Here is a 13,297-nt window from a genome sequence, read left to right as displayed (position 1 = left end):
GTGTGTTTGAAAGCTGGGTGGACACTCTGCTGCACTGTGGGTGGATATGTGTGCACCGATGGCAACAACACCACAAGCAGCAAGTAAGCAAAACCATATGTCGACCTTACGTATTAATAACGAACGGATACTTCAAAAGCTCTTAATGTAGTTAAATTATGCTCCTTTTAAAACAGAATTTAGTGAGGTATTAATTTAACTTGACAAGTGCAAAATTTTGTGGCCTCGGGTGCAAATTCCTGGTGTGATTTGAGGCTGTTGGAGAGACAGTAGACATATGACTATTGTCTTTGGACGTGCATGCTGAAGTATGTGATAATAATGAAGGCTGTGGCCAATCACAACAGTTTCTGGACTCGTACTCTGGGAGTGGGTCTGGGAGTGCTGCTTAGGATGAAAATAAAACCATTCACACAACTCAAGCAGCTCTTCATTACGCACAGGTCAACACCACACATAACAGTCACTGCTCTGATCTGATAACTTTTAATGTGATCAGACCTAGAAAAAAGCTCTGTGGATTTCAGAAACGTCAACTGGGACGCTCACTCATGCTCATCCTCTTTTGAAACTAAACTCTTTGTACATGTGAAGAAAGAAATTACAGCCAGCTACGTTGTTTGTTGTTTTAAACATTCCTCCAGTATGCTATGAGTTTCCTAACTTAGCCATGAGAGCTATTTTAGAGTGAACCCCTGGCCAGGCGTGACGTCAATCAGAGGACAGAGAGCTGCACTTGAAAAAAGCTTCAAACCCCTTAGAAAAAGAGAAAACACAACTTTTTCATACGGATCCTTTTTTTTAATAACTTGTAGAGACCAAGAATAGTCAGACGGTTCCCATTTGATGTTCACATTTCACAAAGACAGCATTGCCTGTTAGACAGAGGCCTGCATTTTTTTTAGTTTAACATTATGTATTTTAAAACAAATACTTATTGATATAGTAATAAAGGTCACTCTTAGATCAACTGCTATAACCAAGGCTATAATAGTTACCTCTGCCAGGAGGTATTGTGATCGCTTTGCTTTGTGTGTTTGCGTGCGTGTGTGTTTGTTTGTTAGCAAGATAACTCAAAAAGTTATGGATGGATTTTCATGAAATTTTCAGGAAATGTTGATACTGGCACAAGGAAGAAATGATTACATTTTGGTGGTAATTGGGGGTGGGGGGGCCACGGGGGCCCACTGATCTGCCATGGCGGAGGTCTGCGCTCTCCGAGTGCTTTTCTTGTTTTACTTTGTTTTTGTTTGAGCAGGTTTGCTGTTTTCTGTTAATGTATTATTTATTCTTCAAAGATGCTTACTGTAGGTTTAGTTTTTGTTACTTTTTTGCAATATGTGGGACTATCACGAGCAAGATTAAAAAGGTCAGAAAGTGTATTAATCTGTTCACTTAGTTTTAATAGAGAAAACTACTATACTTGATTATTCCGCCCCCTGAAGGGGAGGCAAGGGGAATTGTTTTGGTTCAGTTTGTTTGTTTGTTAACACTCCTGCAGCAAAACTATTGGTTGAATTCATACCAAATTTAATTTACAGATTACCAGTAACCCAGAATAGATGTGGTTATATTTTGGGAAAAGTAAGTCACAGTGAAAATTTTTTTATGAATTTTTTAAAATCTTTTTTTCTCCCATTTATTTATAATAGGCAAAGTTTCACATGTCAATAAAAACATCAATTTTGTTTCAATTAACTTCAAACTTGGCACATGTATAGAGGCAATTGATATGCTGACATCACCACATGCATAGATATGATGACATAAGCTGGATCGATGCCAAAATAAGCTACAATACATGCGAGGGGCGGGGTTTGTTGTGCCTGGCACCACTTGTTTTATTAATGATTAATGACTGGCTGTATCTACAGTATTTTGGACACCAGAATAAGTAATTAAAAGTTAACTGCTTCACATACAGATGGGCATAAATAGGAGTCACTGCTGGATATGATGTTTACTTTTACCATCAGTCTGTCAAGGTTTTTAGATCATTTTTTTTCCACACTAACAGCCTCGTGTAAGTTAAAAATTACACAAATGACTGAAATAATAGATGACTTCTGCAGTTACTACAAATTACCAGAGTTCTACAGGAAGCTCTGCTCCTGTATGGATAGTACTTTTACCACGTCTGTTAAAATAAAAGTCTGACATCAAATAAGCTGCACTTCTTCCCACCCCTTTTCAGACATGTAAATGAAACTATCGTACTGTTTTTCTAAGATTGTCTTGATTGTTGATTTTTGTATTATTTTTATGTTTTGCTTGTTCACATATGTGTTAAATTTCATAGCATGTTTGGAATAAATCACTAAATCACAAAAATCACAAACTGCATGTAAAGCTTTTTTTTTTTTTTTTTCAGCAACCCACTTCTGGTTATGACCACCATATTTAAGTAAACACAGAAAAAGATGTTTCCACAAATATTTTATGATAATATTTGAGATGGCATACAATTTAAAGGGGGTCCAAAAACTTTTCTCCACTAGTGTATATATGTGAAATACACACTAGTGTTTGCAGTGCTGTAGCATCTTATATCCCCTACTGTTCAACAGTCCTACAGGAAATCGTCACCAGGCAGTGTTTGTTGCATGATAGGAACAGTTACAGTTTGCCAAAACATCTCTGTCAGGATCTCATGTGCAACAGTCCCATTGGGCCCACTGGCGTTAGCTGTTAGGAACACTACGCTCCACATCCACAGTGTGCGAGGCCCGGACAGTGAGAGGAAACCGCTGTGTTTGGAAGGAAGATGAAATGCAAAGCAAGAGGTTTTTGTCAAATCAAAGAGACGAACTGAGATGGACATCTTTAAAGTGAGCATTCCCTCATTCAGGACATGCAGGTCCACCATAATCCTTCTATTCTTGGTTTCCTGGAAACATCATTATGATGACAAGATGAAATGGTTGTTTAGTTCTAATGTATATAAATTAGCATTATTTGTTTGTAAAGCCTGGAAAAAGCAGTACATGTGTTTGTTTAAATAGGTTAGTATTTTGTTTTGTTCATATCTATTGTGCCTATTGTCTGGTGTTTGATTTTTGGTTTGTGTTTTTGGTGTCTTATAAGCCCATGTAAAAGAAGGGTTGGGCATGTTTTTTTATGCAAGACACAATAATGAAAACATTCATTCATTCATTCATTCATCAAAATAGGTTGACCATAAGTTGTTTTTGTTTCTTGCTGAAAAAATGAATAGATGGCTCAATCTTCCACAGACATCACCTGTAATGTGGAATCGGAGGTGATGTATTTTGAAAATATAAAATGACAATTTGCCTGTCCCAGTTTACAACATAACAACAATAATCTTTGTTTCATCAGGTTTGTGCCAAGGGACAAACCTTTAGCTATCCCCCCTGGGGGTTTTGGGAAGCTGTGTGTGCAGGTGCATCGCTGTCACCTTATGATGGGTCAAGCCATCAGCGCAGCAAAGAGACCTGCACGCTGCTCTAATGTCATCCCATATTTTCAGGGACCTCCTGTGCTTTTAGTAAACATCAGAGAAGAGGGCCAACATGTTCTTATACAATATAATAAATACCAAGTCTCAGCCATCATTGAAGACAACTGTCTAAGAACTCCTGAACTCAACTGACCACATCCAGTAACGTCATCACATTAACTAGTCACAACCTCAATCATTAGGCGTTTCAGATGTTACTAGGATCCACAGCTTGAGGATCTAGATTATTTCTCAGAACCTGCAACCCAATCTAATTCTTATATTTTTTTAATGGAATATTAACTAAATATATTTGGTTTGGCTTGGATAGTTGGGTGCTTCTATAAAAACAGGACATGGGGGCTAAAAATTCAAATCAAATGTAGACTAATGTTATGAAGCAAGTTTGGAAGTGCATTGGGTCTATTTTAAAAATAAATATTTGCTGAGATAAAAGAGAAACTATTTTTCAGATAAAACAAATTTTTGTATTATTTTTATACAAGAATCTGCATGTAACACGGTAAAAAGGACATGAAAATTACTCGCTACTATTTTTTCAAATATCTTTTTATTCTCTCACAGGTACATTTTGGGAATGGAACCAGTTATGCAAGGCAGAGTTTTTCACAAAAATTACCGATGTTGCAAAATCATTCGCAATTTATTTGTGTTTAAATGAGCAGGCTCTGCATATAACATGATGAGTTACACACAAAACCTGGAATAAAAAACCTGCATGTCTGGATTAGAAAAACCACTAGGATCATTAAATTTAACACAGTGTCTTTATTCATAGTGGTATATATGACTATTTCAAGTGATGTTTTCATGATAAAATGCACTGACACCTAGGTAGCTTTTCCTGTCCCAATTTTGGTCCTATTTTTGGCCCCAATATTTTATAAAAAAAAAATTCATTCATTTTGGGATGGCTCAGAGCAAGAGTATAGTTTTTTTGCATTTATCTGAGGTCATCATTAGGTACATCCTGGGAGGAAATATGTCAAAATTTGTCTTTTACTATTGGGTCCAAAAAGCTGCCAAAGTGCCAGGTACCAAAATGAACCCAGTTTGATAGAAGCACCCAGTTGGATATTTATTCAGGCACTTCGTACCATAATCATTTGTAAGGAGACAGGACAGAAACAAGGGCAGGTAGAGGGGAACTAAATGTAACAAATGTCGCCCACAGTGGGAATCAAACCACATAAGTTATGCTTCCTGATTGACACTGATAAATATCCAATAACCTTGTCTCTCAGAAATAACATTTACACATACAATTTGTACTAAATGTTATTTTAACCACTTTACTTAAGCAGTTCAGTGACATGAATTGACAACATTTCAAAGCAACAAAACTTTCAATGCTGAACGTAACTGACAGACAACATAGATTTCATGCAAAAAAAAAAAAGGATTGGTACTAAATTCAAGGTTTTTCATTGCTACATATATAATTGTATACTGTGATAAATATCATTGCTATTACTACATTACATATATTACTTCAGAGTGAGTTTCACTTAATATTACTTAATTTTATTTTATTTTCTTTATCATTATACCTTTAGATTTTGGAAATATATGTCATTTCAAACCACAAGTAACTCTCACTCAACAAGAAAAATCAGCCTTTAAACTTAAAATAAATATTGACTTGATATTTATCATGATAATATTTTAAATCAACAGGAAGGTGAAGTCTTACAACTCAACCTACTACTGTAGATGTGATAAGTCCCAGTATTTTTGTCCATATAGTGTACTTCATTCTGCCAAAAGAGCTACAGCTCGATTTACACTTTCCACCTGATTTTATTTACTGAACTGATTTATTAATTGTTATTAAACGATGCCAGGACTTGGCTCAGTATATAAAACATCCCTAAAGATGAGACTCAAGCAATTTTTTTATGACATGATTTTAAATGTTTATTGATATTTAAACCAACCCTAATCCAAGTTATTTGGGGTTACAATACATACTCCAGTATCTGATGGCAAAGTTAAGAGTTTTTAATATATTGAGGAAAGACAAAGATGATGTGAATCCTTCAATGAAAAATAGCAGCAAAAAAGAAAGGAAATGATTGTTTTTGAAGCAAAACATAGTGTATGTAGCATTACATTTATGACAAAATGTATTTGGGTTGGCAGGGTACTTATACTGGCAGATCCTTTCTGAGACTATTCAGATGCAGACCAGAGTTAAGACAAAAGACCATTCTGGTCTGAGAGAGAAAAACATCTCACAGACAGCAAACAGAAAAATCTAATTCATTATGACGTCAGACAGGAAAAACCCTGCTGTTTATGTGTTGTAATCTTTTTTCTTCATTTACAGTATATGACAAAAAGGCAAAAGCATTTTTGGGAAATGTATCCATGCAGATTATTTGCACACATTAATGTCTTGGTGTGTAATGTAAGCTTTCATGTCAGTGTGAAAGTATTCGTGCTGCATAAAAAAGGAACATTGTTATAAATTTCTGCAGAAACAAAAAGGTTCTTCATAAAATCTGTCATGTGGATTTTGCAACAAGGAATCACAAGGAAGGTTTATATATCCAAGGCTAAAAAAAAAAAGACTCCTTGGATATTCACTAAGCTGCAGATTCAGCAACATGTGTTGAGGCTCTCAGCTGGTGTAAATAGCTTTCATGTTAATACATCTTCTGAACATACTAAGGATGTTAAAATACCATGTTTTCGGAATAAAATAGACAATAGAGACACATGGCTTTTCTCTGGAGTAGGTGTAAAAAGTTTGTGTGCTGAAATTAGATGTTCACGTAACAAAATGACATGCAGCAGTTCAGGCCAATATTAAGAAGTAAACAAGATCTGCTGCCGCTTTGGTAAACACTCCATTAAACCAGTTTGTGAAAAAACAAACTGAAAGTGGAGCAAATAATGAAAACACAACATTTCTGCCAAACAATTTAGATTATAAATTCTTCTGCAAACCCATGCAGCTTTACGCAACAATGTCAGATTTATTTCTGAAAAGCACAAAGGAAGAGCCATGTCGTATCTATAACCTAAAACCTGTATCAAAGTACCACCACATCAGTAGAAGTACACAGAGGTCCCTGTGGAACTGTTTGATGAGACACGGTGATAAATGATTTGAAGCACCCAGAAGATATCAGCAGCCCAGGGTGAGGCCTTTCACCGAGGGAAAAATCCCTCAGTCAGCTGGGTCTAATGTGCACGATACTTGACGGGCGCTTTATTGATCTGCCGCCACAGATACACAGTCTCCCACAGGGCGGTCAGCTAGCAGTGACTCAGCGGTCAATATGTGTTGACCTAGTGGTCGTCCTGCATCGACCTGCTCCATGGAGGACATGCAGCTGCCAAAAGCTGCAGTCTTCTACTTCTGTGCCATACTCCCTGCACTGCTCACCTACACACACTGTCCTCCACTGGATTCTTTACTTTTATGTTTTCTCTCTTAGAACTGAAATCAAGTCTCACCGATTCTCCTTTAGGATTACAAACCATGCAGTTGTTGTGCATTTAAGGTAATTATCAAAAATCGATGGACTTAAATGATTCAGTTTGGAAAGAATTAATTATTGAGGAATGACTGAGGTTATTTAGTAGGGAGTGCATCTGCATCTAAAATAAGAACTTAAACACTCAACTGTCAGAATCAATGCCTCAAACACAAAAGCAAGAGAGTAATGTGATTACAATGAAGGGGTTTGGGAGGGAAATTAGGAAGGTTCATTTACTGTGACCCATCATGAAGAAGAAAGTAACAGTAAAAGTACCTGTTTCTGGTCAACACTCTCCTTTTTGAAAAATTCCATGCAATTGGTGATACTTGTCTTTTTGTCACAGTCTTAGTTTTCTGTATTTTAATCCTGTTCTTTGCTCTTTTTCAGATTGTTGAGTTCATTGGCCTCGTTGCACGTTATCATGATGCTACGACTACACGTGCACATTTCACTGACCATGCTAAAATGTTATGTTATTCTTGGATCATATTTTTGCTTTTAAGATGTGATAGTTTTGGCTGCACTTCAGACTAGATTCCTGATAAACTGCTTAATCTCTTTGCATTTAAAACTACCATTGTGTGGGGGCCTCCTCCTCCTCCCCCCTATGAAAAGCCCTGCAGGTGAGACAGCTCTCTTATCACAGTAGCTGGGTATGAGGTTCTGCAACACAAGCACATCTTTGTCTGCCTGCGACTGCCATCCGAACACAGCTGAGAAACAGTGTCAGCTGCTTGTAGCTCGACCCAACTCTTGCCCTGTGGACAACAGGCCAGAAAGGCCAGAGACTCACTCACACCTCTACCTCAAAGCTCTTCACTACCAGTCACACAGATATCCAACCTGTGGATGCTCAAAATTGCCCATAAAAGTAAAGCTGGGTGGTGTACACACACATGGTAATATACAATCTGATACATCTCAATCTTTTCTGAAGTGAGTAACATTTTCAGTCATGAGCCAAAGATGAGCACAAGAAATCCCAATAACAGTTTACAGTGATTCTATATTACACAAACTCCTGTAGGTTAAAGTGAGGGTAACAGAACTTTAAATGCCGATGATAAATATTAACCGTTCGGCGAGTTCCAAGTGATTTTTTTCTCTACATTGAACCTTTCCTGGGTGATTTATCGCAATTTACTGTATGTCATATTCTCCTCTGCATTTGGCCTTTTAAAGTGAAAATCAGATATTTTCTATTTATAGATATACTTATCATGTGGATGTTCACCAAAGCTCAGCGTGAATTCAGAGATTATTATATCAAATCAGAGCAAAGAGAAGAAAAAGTGACTTTCTCAGCAATTGAATGTAAAAGCAGAAAATCTATAAAAACTGTTGAACATGGAATTTAATGGTGAATCAATTGCTTAACTCGTTAGTGGTTAAAAAGTGATTGAAGATTTTAGGTCAGTAGATGCTGTTTAGGTCTTTAAAGGGTTAAACAGACTTAAAAACACTCTCTAGCCCAATACCATTAACACTACCCATTTTATGGAGCTTGTATTTGTGCGAAGGAGCAAGAAAAACATGTCTGATCTCATGATATTTAGTACTAAATGTTTGCAAAGTCAATTTTTACTACATCATTGGTATTTTTGATGTAGTGTCAACATACATAACTTACATAAAAGAAGACAAGATGCTACAGTTATATATATATATATATATATATTTATATATAAAAATGATAGCAACTATACTAATAGATTACACTACAAACTTTACTCCGCTTTCATACCACATCTTTGCATCAGAAAAATGTTCGAGTTGCAAATCTTTAGACAGTCTGCCAGAGACAACCCTTACATATACACTGCAGTGTGTGTGCACGCATTGCAGAAGGCATAGATGAGTGATGAGGGGCCTCTGGATGGGAGCAGCAGAGGGTTTGGGATTCATTAATTACTCCATGAAAGCGTGTGGTGTGTGAAGTAAACATTGCCAGTGGGACTTTGGTCAAGAGAGGTGTGATGGTCAAATGACATCAGCAGGGCTCCCAGGAAAAAAAAAAGCATTCAGCTCATTGTGCTTAGTGACAAGCTGCTATAGAACTAGACCTGCACCATATATGAGGAAAATCTACAATGTACACAGTTTTAATGTAGCGTGATGGGAGTATGACCTGTGATCAACACCAAGCTTCTTATGACGTTTTGATAGTAATGAGAATATTATGGTTTCATAAGTTTAATTATACCAGATGTAGTACAAAATGATAAATGGATTACTTAATTAACTAAAGGTATAGGTTTTTCACATTGGAAACAGTAGTTTTTTTTGTTTGTTTTTTGTTTTCATTCTTTGTTTATTTGGAAAAGCAGGTCATACAAAACTTCCCTTTCAGGTACATTTCACTAGCCACACATCAAATATGAATGAAGATGCTAATCCAAGTTTTTTAGAAGAATATAGAACAAATAAAAAATAAAAAAGTTGGCAGGAGGAGAGGGCTTACTCCGCTTCTTCATCAACACGTTAAGACACAATAAGGTGTGTATGTTTGCATTAACCTAAACTAAAATGTATATCATATAAATGTTATGACATGACGGAAGTATTCAGTTCACATTAATTTCAAATTTTACATAGTTTGTCCATTTTGACTAAATAGTGAAAAAAAATTCCCTTTGAGGTTTAAAACAAAATGTCAACATCTCCAGAATGTAAATATCCTGTACGATATCGATCCATTCTTCCGTTGTGGGTGCTTCAGGCTTTAACCATTTTCTAGTGATAGTCTTTTTGCTTGCTGCCAAAAGCATTAACAACATTTTTTTTTTTTATCTTTCAGAGTCCAGTTCTCACATGAAATATCTCCTAAGTACAGGGTTTCACATTTATAAGGAATTTTTTTCAGTAAAAATGTTAGTTAAATGTTCACATAGCTGCTGTCAGAATGGTTTGATCACTGGACAAGGAAAGAGTAGTTTTTATCAAAACTGAACTCACTCAGTGCACAAAAACTGACATCTCACTGGAAACAAATCTGAAACGTCAATAAATAAATAATATCCCTTGGCATCAAAATTGAGTTAAGTGTAGACAGCATGGCATTAGACAGTATCAGTCTGTTTCTCTGCCCTCTGTAGCATTTAATTTTGTTTATTACCCATGTCCTATATAACTTAGATCTAAGTTATGATGAAAATATATTGATCTGCTCAGAAACACATCAGTATCACAAACTAGCATCTGTTAAAGCTAAAGCCAATATTTAAAGAATGAAGCAATGGATTAAGACAAAAAACAGTCATTCAGTTGTTCAGTTATGGTAGCAAAGCACATTTCAAATATTATTGCACAGAAGATTCATTGCACAAACAACGGTGCAAATGTGAATGCTTTTTCTGGAAACAGTGACACAACTTTCACATAAACACTCACTCGAGTGTGTACAGACAAAGTGATTTATGTAATCCAGTGTTGTCCATCACATGATAAGTGAGAACGAGACTGGCTGCAGGGACCGCTTCCAGGAAGTGCTGGTTATCTCAGTGACGATCACATGATGAAAGGTCCTGCCGCAGTAGCACTTAAATAGAATACAAAACCTGATCTCTCCCTGGAATATTAGACACATTCTTAAAACAAATTAGCTTTTATCATGAAGTAAATATTGAACACTTTAAAACAACAAAGGTGGAAATGTGTTTAAATTTGGAAATTAAAGACACTGATAGCAGCCATCGTCCCAACAGAGTGATGATTAAGCCTGCGTGAATCTGTCAGCGCTCGAAGTTTGAGTGGATGAATCCACTGAAAGGTAGACGCAGAGAGGCTTCAAAGTGGTACCCAAGAGTCTGTTCACAGTGGTCTAACAGGGGAAGTGGACTAAGAGTGATTGTGCTGATGATGTGATGCAAAGATCAACCTCAAGACAGACGTGCAGCATAATGAGAGAGCAGTCAGACTGATTGCTGATGTTTTCATTTCAAATGCACACAGCTCAAACACTAAGCTAGAGGTAATGCATGAGGTTTGTATTACCTGTAGGGCAGTGGTTCCCAACATTTTTTGGCTCATGACACCATTTTAACATCACACATTTCTGGCAACCCCAGACATTCAAAATGGAGACATTTTTTTGCTGAAATTAATTTGTTTTTGGTCATGTAATAGTTTGCTATATTATGTTGCAAATAAACATTAATTTTAGACGACATTTAGTCTATATAATGTATATTATTCTGGACGGAGGCAGAAAAGCCAAGTGTAGATTACTGCACGAAGTGAGAATTTTGTTTTCCTTGGTCAGGATATGTACAGTCAGTCCAGCTTGGATTTACAAGGCTGACAATTAATACTGAACAAACAATAACTCAAACTATGAATTATGAAAGAGCTGCAGCATCTGAAACCGACCACAATGAACATTTGAAAGATAAACAGTACCACAGTGCTTCAGTTTCAGCTTCAGAGTTTATCATGTATTTTATGGATTGGGATTATCTCTCTCAACTCACCATATATTTTTTATTAGTAAGTTTTTAAAAATTTTTATCAATTACCAGAAATTTCAGGCAACCCCATTTGAATTCCAGGCGACCCCACGTGGGGTCCCGACCCCAAGGTTGAAAAACACTGCTGTAGGGGTACACAGACTGAAGCGCTTTTACTTTCAACATTAATTTTAGACATGTTCATTTCTTGTGATTCTGGGACCTTAAAAAGTCTGATGCAACAACAGAATTTACAAAATATTGGACAAAAACCCTTGGTGGCGTTACCTGTCAGTTAATCAAAAGCATAAAGTTGGGAAATTTTGGCTGTCCATTCTGTTTTTTTGGGAAAAAAGTGGTGACGTGGAGGTGTAATGGTTAGCATTTAAAAGGTTTCGGGTCAATTCCCTGTTCCCTGTCCTTACTGTGTTAGGTTTGCTTGTCCCCCATGCTGCACAGGTTTCCTCCAGTTTCCCCCAGCATTAAAAAAGGGGAAATATACAATAATATATACTTCTCTCAGTGCCCTTGTCCAAAGTACTCATGAAGATATAAAGTTGGTCCCAGGAACTCCTTCAATGTGTAAAATGCTAATGCTAATGCTAGATTCTGTGTGTATTAGGATGGGTAAAATAAAGAAACCACATTTCCCTATGGGGATAATAGAGTGAGTTAGCACATCAACTAACAGTGTCATGTTAAAAGCCAACTTATACCTCTTACTTAATAAATATTAGTTATTTTTGCTAGCAGGAAATTCCAACATTACATAATGTATAAACCCACAAATTAGCACCAGCTAGCTAGCTGACAGACTTTGTAATCCTGTAAGACTAAATACTAACATTAACAAATGTAGCTAAGTCACTCTAACAGGCTTGGTTTTGTGATTAGGGACTAAGAAACTTTATGACAGAATAATGTAACAGGCTCATAAGTGTAAATCCTTATGTTTTACGTAATAAACAGGAGCTTAAATGTTTGACTCATCAGCTGAGTTCTCTGTCAGTCAAACTCCACACATAGCTCTAATCCACCCCTCACTCCAAGTGGCAATGACCCGAAATTATTTTCAGCTTCAAGTAAAATGAGTGTATTAAATAAGTATAAAAATTCACTCCCTATACAGTTAGCCGCAACAACTAAAGCCATTTTTGTCTGGCCACCACACAGTTGTCACAGAAAAACTCTGGTTGTCAGTGTAAATATAAAAAGTATACAGAATGACAACATTAACAAGATAAAATTGTGATTTATATCCATATTGGTATCTTGTGTTTTTTCCCTCTGTCATTTATGTTTTTTTTCTCCAGCCCTCGTTCTACTGTCCTGGCAGTCAGTGGTTTCTTGCACATCCGGACAGCTTGGAAATCTGAAACTCTCTTGAAACATGCCATTTATCATCATGGCTGTTGTTAGTGTTACTTTACTGCTTTACATAATGCAGGACAGATTTTACACATCAGTTTGCTACTTATAAAAATGTGGCAGTATGACAGACTAACTGGTTTTCCTGTTGTGGTGAATTAAATTGAAACCAGGGCCTGTTTGAATCACAGATAAGATGATCAAAATTGGTAAAAGATGCTTTAAAATCATCAACAGGAATGTTATTTATTTATTTGTACAACGAGCTAAATTTGCACTAAAAGAGTTCTGGAAATGATCAAATCTTCAAAAAAAGAGGAGGCAACGCTAGTATTTATTTTCATGATAAAACTGATGAAAAATAGAGAAGCAGAGCCTCAAATTGCTCGCCTTTTTGTGGAGTTTGCTCAACGATAAAGTTGTGTGAATCAGCATTTTTCAGTGCTGAATTCATGTACTCTGACCTCAGCTGCATGGGTGAAATTAGTAATTTCTATTTGGCGCAGCAAGTT

General features: G+C 36.5%; 1 protein-coding gene across 4 annotated transcripts in view; it reads right to left on the bottom strand.

The window, feature by feature from the left end:
• pde10a (phosphodiesterase 10A) overlaps nucleotides 1-13,297 on the bottom strand; it is an 88,541-nt gene that overhangs the window by 36,007 nt on the left and 39,237 nt on the right. The window lies entirely within an intron of this gene.

This window comes from Sphaeramia orbicularis, chromosome 15, assembly GCF_902148855.1.
Source record: "Sphaeramia orbicularis chromosome 15, fSphaOr1.1, whole genome shotgun sequence".
In the NCBI taxonomy this organism is placed as follows: domain Eukaryota; kingdom Metazoa; phylum Chordata; class Actinopteri; order Kurtiformes; family Apogonidae; genus Sphaeramia; species Sphaeramia orbicularis.
The sequence above is the reverse complement of the archived record's forward strand: the minus strand, read 5'-3'. Positions and strand labels throughout refer to the sequence as shown.